This window comes from Carassius gibelio, chromosome B4, assembly GCF_023724105.1.
Source record: "Carassius gibelio isolate Cgi1373 ecotype wild population from Czech Republic chromosome B4, carGib1.2-hapl.c, whole genome shotgun sequence".
NCBI lineage: Eukaryota > Metazoa > Chordata > Actinopteri > Cypriniformes > Cyprinidae > Carassius > Carassius gibelio.
The window spans coordinates 20967446-20981233 of NC_068399.1; the positions used below are offsets into that span (position 1 = coordinate 20967446).

Genomic DNA, 13788 nt, shown 5'->3' on the forward strand with positions numbered 1-13788 from the left:
GAACAGCATTCTGGGTATGAAGATGCTGATGAGCTTCTTTCAGGTTGGAGGACTTAAATATATTAATGTCATCCACTACTAAACCCTGTGTACTGCATTTTGTGTAATGCATATATAATTAAAAACATTCTGAACATATTTTTACATAGTTTAGATATGGTTTTTATTTATTTATACATTCATTCCTTTTTATATTTTTTTATTAAAGCAAACTCTGCAGAAAGAGCCACACCTGAATACCATAATGATTTCTCCAGCACTGAAGGCCCAACTGGTGAGTGACTTCAGCTGATGGGGTTCACTTCTTTAACCTTCTGTGCCTGTGAACAGTAAACCTGTTTCTGATTATAGACTTTAGTCAAGGTAGATAGCACATTGTATGCAGATGAAAATGAGGATGTGAGGTACAGACTTACAGTCTTAACAGTGGCATGTACTGAACAAAGGTTCTAGATCACATCATTTTCACAAAGTTTGTGATTACTGAAAGTTTTTGGAAAGATGTGATGTCAGTTGAACAATTAGTATGTTGATCAACAACAGTACGATCCATTGAACCCCCTGTACTTCTATCCAATCTTTTCCTTCTGTCCTGACTAATGTCTGTTCTCTCTTTGTTTTTAACTCATTTAGAAAAGCAACAAATCACATCAGAGAACTATGATGATGTCATCACTTCTGGACTGAGACATGCTACAGGTTTAGTTCTTAGAATTATTTCTACACATTTTAACACTATGTATGTATATTATATTTATTGCATAGTTTCAATATCCAATATTTGTTCATTTGATGGATACATTTAATTTTTCATTATTTTGTTGTAGATGACTTGCCAGAAAACTATGATGAAGTCGTCATCATACGACGGTTCTCCAATGATAAAGCAGGTGTGGGATTCAATTTACACCCTTCTAGATTGGAACAGGGTTTTTTTTTTTTTTACTTTTTTTTTTTTTTTTTTTTGTGCCAAATAAAGTATGTAGTCCAGTGGTGTCCAAACCTGCTCCTGGAGGGTCAGTGTCCTGCAGAGTTTAGCTCCATCTCGTCCCAACACCCCTGTCTGGAAGTCTCTAGTGACTCTGAAAACCTTGATCAGCTGGTTCAGGTGTTTAATTGGGCTCAGAACTAAACTCTGCAGGACTGAGGCCCCTGAGGCCCCTCCAGGAGCAGGATTGGTCACCCCTGATTTATGTCTATTTGTTCATGTAATTAATAACAGCCACATTTATATCAGAGGGTGTTCAGGAGGAGTATGATGATGTGAAGAATGTCAAAGAATATATGAGTGACATGTTTGGTAAGTTATTAACACCTTTATTTAGTCTTTATTTAACTTTATAGGAACAATTTCTGTGGTTATGAAAGTTCAATTAAATTTACTGCTAGTTTTAGTGTTGTAGTGTTTTTTTTTTATCATGCATTTTAATATATGTATTGATACATGAATCATTCTCTTGTTTTTCAATAACAGACTATGATGATGTGGAGGAGGATCCAGGAAAACAGACAGGAGCTGTTTAACTCAAACCTCACACACTGCATCAAATCCTTTCAAAGCTTTTAAAGTTTTAGCAGTCTTACTGTATACATTTCAGTTACAGTCTAACAGTGTTTTGTTACATTCTGTACTGAAATATACAACTGCAATTTTTGTTTTTTTTTTGTCTAGAAAAAAAAATGCTTTGCTTTCATGACCTTTTCGAAAGGTGCTTGACTTTTTCCAGACGCTTTTACAGATCTTTTTTATTGTGTAGCCTTAAAAATTTGAGAGACATTTTCATTTTCTGACATTTAGTTACTTTGTATAAACATAATTGTGTTGAGTTCAGATTGTTCACTATTCAACTACCACCCATCATTAATGGGTTACAGTATCTTCAACTTAATAATATCATAATATTAAATATCAAAATATCATTCACTGATGGTTCTGTTAATATTTTGTTAAAGGACACTAGAATGTTACGGTGGCTGAGAGCTCAGTGCGAAACACACGCAAATAGAAAAAGCACCAGCAAATAAAGAAAACATCTTCATCAGTCTGAGAGCTACACATACTCCAACACAACCAAATACAAAACATGCTGCAAATCCTCGCAACACAAACAAATAAAGAAACACACAAGTACAGACCTTAACAAAATTACCCAAACAAAGCTAAAATTAACGTTTTTTTTTTTTGGCATTTTGATTACCATTTGTTACCACAGTTGAACAAATAACATAGTTAATCTATAGTATGTATTAAATCCATAGTTAATTGTAAAGAGTAGTCCACTGAAGGCGAGCGTAGATGAACCCAAGTGCAGTTTATTTACAATGGTGCATAATCCAAACAATAAACAAAGACTTGACGTGGCATTAACAGATTTGACACACCAACAGCAGGTTACATACGTTAATACACAACAGAGGACAATGCCAAAAACATGGCTACTTATAACAGACAATACAGGTCACATTACATATCCCCCCCTCTAAGGGTGGCTCCTGAAGCCCAAATAAACAAACCCCAAGAAATACCAGGAGGGTGGTGGAGTGGAGGCGAAACAGGGGGAGGGATGGAGCGCCAGGCCCGAGAAAACGAACATGTAGGAAGCCATGGTGAAGCAAAATCATGGACAGACCACTTGGTAGTGACAGGACAGACAGTGAGTTCTTGAGTGGCCTCCGTGGCCATGACAGGACAGGCAGTGAGTTCATCAGCAGCCTTCGAGGCTGTGACAGGACAAGAAGTGAGTTCATGAATGGCCTTCTTGGCCATAATGGGACGGACAATAAGTTCATGAACTGCTTCCATGGCCATGACAGGACAGGCAGAGAGCACAAAGGTGGGTGCCACCACTTCTGGAGGTTCTGCAGTGGATGCAGCTGCCTCTGGGGCCACTGGAGTGAGTTCATGGTCAGGAGAGGCCTCAGGAGCAGACTTGTGGACAGGAGAGATCACTGGAGGGCAGTGTGCAGCCCACAAGCTCAAAATGGCGACTGCCATTACTAGAAGTACTGAGGCCACGGGAACAGTCTCAGTGACTACCAAGACTTGACGAGACTCTGGCATGGCAGCCATCTCGGCCGTGTCGTGATGAGACCCTGGATGATCAGCTGAGATTAGACGAGGCTCTGGTAGTTCAGCTGAGACATAAGGAGACTCTAGAAGGGCGGCCATTTTGAAGTTCATGAAGTTCTTCAATGGCAGGCATGTTGTGGAGAATCTCTTGCATGACCAGCGTGATGTAAGCAGCCTCTGGCTTGGCAGACGTGATGTGAAGAGGACTTGGTGTAGCAGGCATGATGAGAGCAAACCCTGACATGTTGGGAGAAGTTCCTGGAATAGCGGGCATGACGTGAGCAAACCCTGGCTTGTGGTGTGCAGGTCCTGGAGTAGCAGGCATGATGTGAGCAGACTCTGGCTTGGAAGGCATGACATTAGCAGGCTTTGGCTTAGCAGGCATGATGTTAGCAAGCAGACGTGGCGTGAGCAGGCCCTTGAGTAGCAGGCGTGACGTGAACAACTCCAGACATGACTGTTGGGATGTGAAGAGGCACTGGTGTGGTGGGCACTGTAGGATTGCAGGTCTCCTTATCCGCAAAAACCACCGTGTACGCTGATCCGCACAACAGCTGAGCATGATCAATGTATTGTTCCAGAGACCAGTTTATTTTTCCTCCAGGTAGCCGGGAACAAATTGGTTTGAGCACAACATCATTAAAATCCACATGGTTAGAAATTTCACAAAAATCCTGAACATAATCCTCAATGCATCGGTTACCTTGATGTAGTCCAAGGAGGACAACCGCTGGGTTCATGTTTGCTGGTTGTGTATTCTGTAACGGATAGTCTACTGAAGAGGAGCGTAGATGAACCCAAGTGCAGTTTATTTACAACGGTGCATAATCCAAACTTCCAATAATTGATCACCGTGGAATTACATAATACTTTTACAAACAGCAGACATGAGCAATAATCTTTCTTTTTTAATAAATAATACCTCTTTTTTTTAATACTGATTCATTGATTCTTTATTTAACCAGGATTAAAAAAATCTCTTAAAAGAGTGACCTGGCCGAAAAAGCAGAAACAAATAACAGAAATATACAAGTTTACATCAAAAACACAAATCAAAGATCACAACAATGAATTTACTGAACAGAAAAGCATGTTGTTCACTTTATGTGCTGCAGTGCTGCTTTATGATTGTCAGAAACACATGACATGAATACTTGCTCACGACGTCACAAAAAGTGAAACCACTGCACCGCCATATTGATTTGCTCTAGTATTCCCACATATTAGGAAATTGTGCAATCAGAAAATAAATCAGAAAACGTCACTTAACAAGTCAGAATTTTTACAAAGTCTCACTATAGATTCTCAAATTGCAGATGTCGCCTGTAAATGGTTGTTTCATGTTGGCAATTGTTCCCGCTTGAAAAAATGACACTGAGTCATTATAGTAGTGAATATTTGAATGAGACATCTCAACATATGTAGGGGAGACCGGGGAGTGTTTTAACATGGCGTTAGTTGTAACACTGTCAGTTAGACCAATCAGAAACAACCTATGGTGGTTATCCATATCATACCATCCCATCTCCATTTTGAGCTAACAGGAGAAGTGACGTGAATTTTCAGGGAAGAAAGTAATTTTTTTAATCAAGATTATTTTTTGTAATGTAGATAAAAAAAGCCCTTTCTGTAGTTTAATTTGATGCTAGACATTAATACTAACTTCAATTAGGTGGGGATAGTTGTAACAGTTCATTAAAAATGTTAGAAACACCGGAAAAAAGGGCACAAAAAGAGATTGGTGTCTGGGAAGGGTCAAAATAAGAAAACAAGCAAAAAGCCCAAGTCCACTGACCAAGAGTGTTCCGATTCGTCTAACAATGAGAATTTCTGCATCGTGTGCATGGATCACTTTGCAAATAAGTCAAAAGTGTGGGTCAAGTGTGTTTCTTGTGAGTTATGGGCCCATGAAGCCTGCACCCCAGCGGCAGCCATCTACATTTGTCACAACTGTGAGCATGACTCAACCCTTATGAAATATACACTATACACACACTCACACTGACACACAGCATTTTTTTTATAGTGTTAAGTTTAAAGTCCTATAAGATATACACCACACACACACACTTAAACACAGAGAAATGTGTTATATTGTTACATTTAAAGTTGCAACAAACACAGCAATTTGTTATAAGCTTTACATTTAAAGTTCCAGAATATTTGTGTTGGTAAAACTGTTCATTTTTGTTCTTCAATAAAGTTCTTGCATAATCTGGAAAGTGGATATTGTTTCACCTGACTCCCTCTAATTGTTACATCTATCCCCAACCAGTGTTACAACTCACCACAGGAGTGGGGTAGGATTTAACAGCGGAACTCTTTGTATTTGACATTAACTCATATAATCTGTGATTGTGTAGTACAAATGTAATGCACTGTGTAGTTATTCACTGTTCTTATGTAAATCTGTTTTTGTAATATTGTTTTTATTAGTAAATTACGATAACTGCAAATGTTTAAAAAATGATTTCATTAACAGTATGCAATTTGAAGCGCTTAATGATTTAAACATCGCTTAAATTAATTATAACAGAAAATTTTTTTACTCCTATGGAAACTGTAGATCAGTAAAATGCCATAACTTGTACATTCTTGACAATGACAATGGTCAAGAGTATGAAATAGATGTTGCTCAATCAGGAAATAAAATACACATACTTATTCAGAGAAATAATGCTGACTTTGTAGAGATTTTAAAGATGTGAAACTTTAGTGAGGTTGGTGTGTGGCAGTATCTCTGTGCTGCTGAGTGAAGGTTCATCATGACAGTCAGTGTGGAGCAGTGTGTGATGAGGATGCAATGCTGGTATATAATTGGTTTCTACAATATATTGTTGCTTTTTATTTATTTTTTCACACTGTTCCTTTAAGGGTTGTACAGATTAAAATGTTACAGATCTGCATTAAATATTCTTATTTTATGTGTATTAGTTTAATGGTATCTGTATATAGCCAAGATAACCAGATAAAATAGAAACAAAGGAATTTTAATGAAATCAGGAACTAAAAAAAACTAGCATTAACATAAAACATCATCATAACAGCAACACAAGACCATGAACTGAAGAAACTGTGGGCTGATATATACTTGCCGGGAGTAATCAAGAGAACAGAAGTTGATGCTATAAGGACAGATGTTAAAGCAGGTATGTTTATAAGTTTATATCCCTTCTTCCCTTGAAGGGAGAAAGAAGTGTGCTTAAAATGTGCACTTATAATATACGTCAAATTAAAGGCCACTTAAAGGCCATGTTGCAGGTTAACCACCACTTTCGATTAATGGGTACCTAAATCACTCAAGATATGTATATCATTTTATCATATCAGGAAAGGTAGCCTCAGTCTAGTATGATGCCGCGTTCCAGGCAACCCATAACCCGTGTTTTTCCAACCTTAAGCCCGTGAAAGTGCACTGGAACGGCAATCAAACCCGTGACTTCCCACCCGTGAACTCGTGTCTCGTACTAGATCGATGTACTCCGAGTTCTGAGGTCACACAGCAGGCGAAACAAGGATGACAGCCCCTACGAATAATACTGCCTGCTGATGCAGTGTTTATGCAAGTGGTACACGTTGAAAAAACGATTTTAGGTCAATGCAACGTTGCAATAAAATAAATAATCTAGTTACAATTCCTTGCGCTCAGAAAGTTTGGCGTAACTTGCCTGGAACGGTACAAAGTCATTAGTAGTGATATGAAATAGTGATTACGAGCTCAAAAACCTGCCTGGAACGCGCGCAGCATCAGAACTATCAGGGCCGTGCACAGACCTTTTGAGGGGCATGTGCTGAAACTGAAAAAGGGCACCCCCCTCCCTTTTTTATATCAAGATTATTTAGTAAGCCTGCATAAAAGGAAGAAATGGTCACATCTTCATGACAAATTCAATAACACAAAATAATAGTCTCAAAAGCTTTAGATTTATTCCCGATTAATAACAACCATAATAATAATATTAGATAATTAGATAATATAGATAAACAGGGTTTTAAGGGCTTCTTTAACCCTAATTACAACAGCAACCTTCTGTGAGCCATGTACCTGGCAAAAATTTGACACTGTGGTGGACCAGGGATGTTGGTCTCTTGAAGGTCTCTTATTCACTACACTTTCCCTAAAATAAGCCAGCAATAAAAAAAATAAATAAAAATAGTGTGAAAAGTACAGTTGCAGTGAAAAGCATTTCTGAAGGATCACGTGACACTGAAGAGTACTGAACTGGAGTAACGATGCTGAAAATTCAGCTTTGATCACAAAAAAATAAAATCACATTTTAAAATATTCAAATAGAAAACAGTTATTTAAAATTGTAAAAATATTACACAATATTACTGATTTTGCTGTATTTTGGATCAACTAAATGAACCCTTGGAATGAATCATGAATTACATTCTGCATGATAAAATATAAAGATTTCACAGTGATCTTCTGTAATTTTTTTTTTTTAGTTACTAACTTACTACATTACTGTAGTAAAACCATTTTTTACAACATTTTATACATGTGAGGACGAGCGGAGAGTATACCATCACATGATTAGCCTAAATGTTAATAAATTAAGTGTATCAGCAATCATAAATCATAGAAGAAATTTCTTAGAAATATAGTTATGTAGGTGACGAGGATCACTCGTCGCTTTGTGTAAGTTCCAGTACGAAACAGCGCGGCTGCGCACCTGTTATGATTTCCCGATGGTAAAAACAAATTATCAATATATTGTTTTTGGCCAGCAAATGTGATTTATTTATTTTTTGTCCGTCATTAAAACGGCGACGGCGCCTGCCGCTGCCGGCATCACATTACATTTTCATCTAACGTTACAGGTTCCAAACTAGTTTTTGTAGCTATATAGACGGAGCGCTCAGTTTTTCCTGTGGTAAAATGCATTTGGCCAAAATAGCATTTTATAAAAGATGAAATGCAACTGTATGCACAGGCTATTTAAGTGTTGGCTATGACTAGATGGCAAATGCTAGCCCTCTCTCTCAGGCGACGTCCCACATGTCTCAGTCAGTGAGTCAGTCAGACATAGACATAGTGTTTAGTAGTACTTATTCAAACAACAAGATATTTATTTACCCTTCGCAAAACTTTGTTCAGCTCAGCTGGTGTCTACCGTGCGGCTGCTGTGGAACTTCAGTTGATTTAATGAATATAGATGGGGCGGAGTTATCAGCTTACTGACAGCTTGAGGATCGAATAAGATTTACACAAACTCGTTTTAAGAACTTTCATTTGCTAAATATTTGTAAAACAGACAGACAGACGTAAAGGGTGACCAATAGCATTGATAAAAAAAAAAAAGAAAAAAAAAAAAAAAAGGGCACTTCGGAGTGTAAGGGCAAAAAGGGCATGTGCTCTGCACAGGTTGAGCCCTACCTGTGCACGTGCCTGAGAACTATAGCGACTGACTGGGATGAGGAAGAGGTGGCAAGAGCCAACATGTATGATGGGCCGCAGCCGTGTAATTTCGATCGAGCCAGACGTGAGAGGGCAAATGAGGAATTGCCAAGAACTGATGTCCATCAAAGCCTGTAATGCATGGCCCGAGGAGAATGAGTGGAGTTGGTGAAGTGTCCTGGTGAGTTGCTATCATTTAGCATCGCAGCAATGAGCACTGGAGCTAGTTTACGAGCAGCAGTGCACAATAACGACACACACACACACACACACATACAAACATATATATATATATATATTAAGTAGCACCGATTGAAAAAAAATCATTGTTTTCTTTATATCTAGTGGCAGTGATCATGACGTTAGTTCAGATAAGTATCGGTAACCTTTGTCATAGTGTCGTAGAACTGGTAAATTTTGTCTTTGTCATCTAGAAATAGAAGGCACGTTTCTAAGCGTTTATCTCTTCCTCCGGTGAAAATGTTGTTGCAAACGTAGCCGCGTGTGTGTCGCTGTGTTTGACAGGTGCTTGTGTGGGAGGCGCTGTCCCATTGAAACTGCGCTGAAAAGCTTGTGCTGTAGGGAAGCGAGTGCGTTTGGGTAGCTGTTGGTCGATATCTCTCTATCTATCTGTCTGTCTATCTATCTATATATGTAGTCTATCTATATGTATATATCAATGTATTTATCTATTTATCTATAATCTGCGCTATCTGAATACTCTCGTCTACTACTCGTCTCTCTAGTCACTCTCAATGCTCTCAAGGCGGCTTTGGTAAATTCTCTCCCCAACGTGACGTGATGCAATGCATTGTGGGGGAAAGGAGACCGCTGCAAGATAGTACCTACTTTTTCGTATTATATTCCGTTTTGTGATACCCAACAACATAAAATACAATGGATAACAGTTTAAATGTGTATTACCAACAAGCAAATTGCACAAATTCGTTAAAAAATTAACCTTGCAACACGGCCTTTAACTATATCTAGACAGAGTACTCACTTTATGTTTCTTAACGCACTTTAAGTACAATTAAAAATGTGCTTTGTAATATTGAGCATTTAAGTTGTACTTAAACTTACATTTTGAATCACTATGTTTTTGTCATTCTTTAAAGAGTAATTTTGATGTATTGATTAATATACTAAGCACATGTAAAATAATTGACTTTCATTTCAGCTGAAGTGTGTTGTCCTTTACATTTGTTCATGTATTTTAAAAGTGTTTATAATATATACTGTGCATATATTATATACTGTGTGCATTGTGTACTGTGTGAATTGTTCTTCTAAACTTCACTAAATGTTTTTTTAAATCGGATTGTACTAAAAAAAAAATTATTTAACAGATTAAATGTTATACAATTCTTTAAAAATTAAGGCCCATTAAAAGTTATTGAGAAATTAATTATTAGTTATTTAAAAATTAATGTAATTTAAATTTTGTTAATTCTGTATCGAGATCTCAACATACCAAGAGAATGTCATGAGAACCAAAAATACAAGAAATATCACTGCTAGAGTATTTATTTCATTCTGTCGCGTTGTGTCTTATGTTATAAAGCAGACAAAGAGTAAAATTATGTGCTACATGAAAAAAAAAAAAAACAGATTTGTAGCTATAATGCATCTGTAAACAAAGAAATTAAGTTTCTGTCCAGGAAAAAAATATTCATTAGTAAGAAGCTCCCTCATGTGGAGACACAAGGACTAGACTCTTGTCTGCTCTTCTTTACAATAAGAAGTGTTCTGCTGCCATCTGCTGGATGAATTACACATTACTGTATTAAACACACATCTACAGCTACAAATGTATTTGATATAATATCAGATGAATATCTCTGGAATAGAAACCAATGTTTATTTACAAATCCTGTCTGAATATACCTCTGTTTGTGTCCAATTCATTTTATAACATTATTAAATTAATACAAGTTAATAGTGCTTTTATCCAAAGCGACTTACAAATGGACAATGGAAGCAATCAAAATCAACAAAATAGCAATGATATATGTGCTATAACAGTCTCAGTTATCTTAACACAGTACACATAGTAAATTTTTTTTAATTATATGATAACTGTAATATATAAAAAAGTAACAGTAGCTTCTCTAATATATTTGTATTCTAGCCTATATATTTGCTTTCTTATTTATTATAATATTAACAAAAGAAAAAAAAAGAAAGAAAAAAAAGCCTCCAGCTTGCTTTTCCATTCTATCTTTACATTTTTTTTTTTTACTATGTGTACTGTGTTAAGATAACTGAGACTGTTATAGCACATATATCATTGCTATTTTGTTGATTTTGATTGCTTCCATTGTCCATTTGTAAGTCGCTTTGGATAAAAGCTTCTGTTAAATGACTAAGTAATGTAGTCTAATGTAATATAATAATATTATTACATTAACTGTTTAGGGCTATAGCCATACATGTATTTTTTATATTAATTGTTATATATTTCCCTTTCAATTCGTGTATCGTTTTACCTACAGTAATTAACTTTCTGTATAATTATGCTATAGCATTATTATGCTACCATATATTTTGCAAATACTGTAAACGCCTGACAGTTATACCAATAAAGTTTTGAATTTATGATTGTATTTATGTATTTGTATGTGATGATAAATGACGTGTTGTGTTTTTCATTTACAAATGAAACAAAGGGAATTATTAATTCATCAACTAAAATGTATAATTATAGTTTATTGATTATCCAAAATGAAATGAAATCGCCTATATGTTAAGATTTGACTTTAAACTGCACTTCCATTACAAATTCCCGTAAATCATAGAGCATATGTCAGGCATTTACAATGGGGTATTATTTACAAAACTGTTCAGAACGTAACGTAAATAAATCGAAATGAAGGGAAAACAAATAAAATACATAATAATAATAATATACAAATATTACAGGGAAAAGACAATAAGTTAATGGACTTTGGATGGATAAAAATGTTTTCTTATAGGCCTTTTTTTTAATTACTTTATGTAACTTTGAACAACTATGGAGGACCAATCCTGCAGAAATTAAAAATAAATAAATGAATATACAGATAAATAAATAGCTACATGTAATAAAAGGAAAATAAATAAATTATGTGATTAAAACAAAAATCAGGCACGTGCACAGGTAGGGCTCAACCTGTGCAGAGCACATGCCCTTTTTTTGGTGTTATTATTATTATTTTTTTTATCAATGCTATAGGTCACCCTTTACGTCTGTCTGTCTGTTTTACAAATATTTATCAAATGAAAGTTCTTAAAACGAGCTTGTGTAAATCTTATTCGATCCTCAAGCTGTCAGTAAGCTGATAACTCCGCCTCCTCATAGCCAACACTTAAATACCCTGTGCATACAGTAGCATTTCATCTTTTATAAAATGCGATTTTGGCCAAATGCATTTTAGCACAGGAAAAACTGAGCGCTCCATCTATATAGCTACAAAAACTAGTTTGTAACCTGTAGATGAAAATGTAATGTGATGCCGGAAGCGGCAGGCGCCGTCGCCGTTTTAATGACGGACAAAAAAAAATTCACATTTGCACACATTCGCTGGTCAAAAACTATATATTGATAAGTAATACAACAACAAATAATTTGTTTTTACCATCGGAAAATCATAACAGGTGCGCCCCCGCGCTGTTTCGTACTGGAACTTAAACAAAGCGACGAGTGATCCTCGTCACCTAGATAACTATATTTCTAAGAAATGTCTTCTTTGATTTATGATTGCTGATACACTTATGTTAGCATGTTATGGTATACTCTCCGCTCGTCCTCACATGTATAAAATGCAGTAAAAAATGGTTTTACTAGCCTACAGTAATGTAGTAGCTAGTAACTAAAAAAAAAAAAAAACAGAAGATCACTGTGAAATCGTTATATTTTATCATGCAGAATGTAATTCATGATTCATTCCAAGGCTTCATTTATTTGATCCAAAATACAGCAAAAACACTAATATTGTGTAATATTTTTACAATTTTAAATAACTGTTTTCTATTTGAATATATTTTAAAATGTAATTTAAAATGTAATTAACCTCATTTTTGAAAAAGATCTCTCCACAGTTGCAGTTGATACTCAATTCCAACTCAATTCCAGATTATAAGAAACTATAGAGCTCGGGCGTAGACGTCATGGAATGGTGCATTGTGGGTAACGGCGGCCATTTTAGAGGCATCGCAAAGCAGGTTTGTAATAAGATAATAGCCAGTCTCCAGAAAAAGTTATAGAACGTGACAAAAAAAGTTGCCTATACCTATACGGACAAACTTAATAATGAAGCCAAACAACGCTACTTAAAAAAAAAGAGGTTGTAGGCGGAATCGATCCCTATGAACACATGAAAGTTTACCAAGCCTCAGTTTCCCTGATAATTTATCCTACCGGGTCTGTGGAGTGAGCGCTTACACCTCCGATCAATTTAAAAATGTCACTTTCACTTTTTAAAAAGTCACTGGAGGCTCACCTGCAGATCATAAATGGATCTGCAAATTAAACGTGGAGAAAACAATCTTTTTCACTAAGGAAATGTTAACATTAACCAAGCATCAGTGGTGACACACACACACACACACACTTATCAGATTCTGCGAGCTATGAAGCTTGTCTATGCGGGTTTGTTACACTTCAGGAGTAATTACTCACCTATCATACTTGCAAAAATCCACTGTTTTCCTCCGGTAGTTCTGTAATCCGGTATAATATTGACGAACATTCACCTCAGACACAACCCACCATTCACCAAAACAAGACGCTTAACTTCCTATTTTGAAGTTCGTTCCAGTTTTTTTTTTTTTTTTAAACAAGTTGTTCAAATTTGTTAAATACAGTCAGCACAAAAATATCAAAAAGCAAATTAAGTTCAGGATTGGGTCAAAAGAAAATGTTTAAACAAAAAATACAGACACTAAACTGACTCCCTTACTGGCCAAAAACTAGAGAAAACGTAATGTGTTTGTGTGTGTGTATGTGTGAGAGAGAGAGAGACCATACACAACATGTCTCACCATAACTATGTATTATAATATTATCGAAGGTGATGGTTTCCCTCCGTACAGTGGCGACCCAAGCCATCTGACGCCTCTTGGTGATTTCAGACACCTTGTGTTTTTTTTCCAAGTAGGAAAATGTTGAAAACTAATATGATTCACGAGGCGTTTGCCCTGTCGATCATGAAACCGATTACAGCAGTTCACAATACAGCAATACTGAACCATTTTCCAAAAAATAATCAAAATTAATGACCAAATGACCAACGTTACCTAATGCCTACTATACAGTACATCTACTTCTGTACCG

At 36.2% G+C, this 13788-nt stretch overlaps 2 protein-coding genes and 1 long non-coding RNA gene across 3 annotated transcripts in view; all 3 read left to right on the forward strand.

The window, feature by feature from the left end:
- Positions 1–13788, forward strand: part of LOC127956567 (uncharacterized) — a 355838-nt gene that overhangs the window by 28300 nt on the left and 313750 nt on the right. The gene's annotated exons all lie outside the window — the stretch shown is intronic.
- Positions 714–4474, forward strand: LOC127956379 (uncharacterized). Its single transcript, XR_008153548.1, has 3 exons — positions 714–890; positions 1238–1300; positions 1475–4474. It is a non-coding gene; the product is annotated as an uncharacterized LOC127956379 (long non-coding RNA).
- Positions 8614–13788, forward strand: part of LOC127956356 (deleted in malignant brain tumors 1 protein-like) — a 33532-nt gene continuing 28357 nt past the window's right edge. The window contains exon 1 of the mRNA XM_052554213.1: positions 8614–8655. The gene's annotated coding sequence lies outside the window, so the exon portion shown is untranslated. The remainder of the gene's footprint in view (positions 8656–13788) is intronic.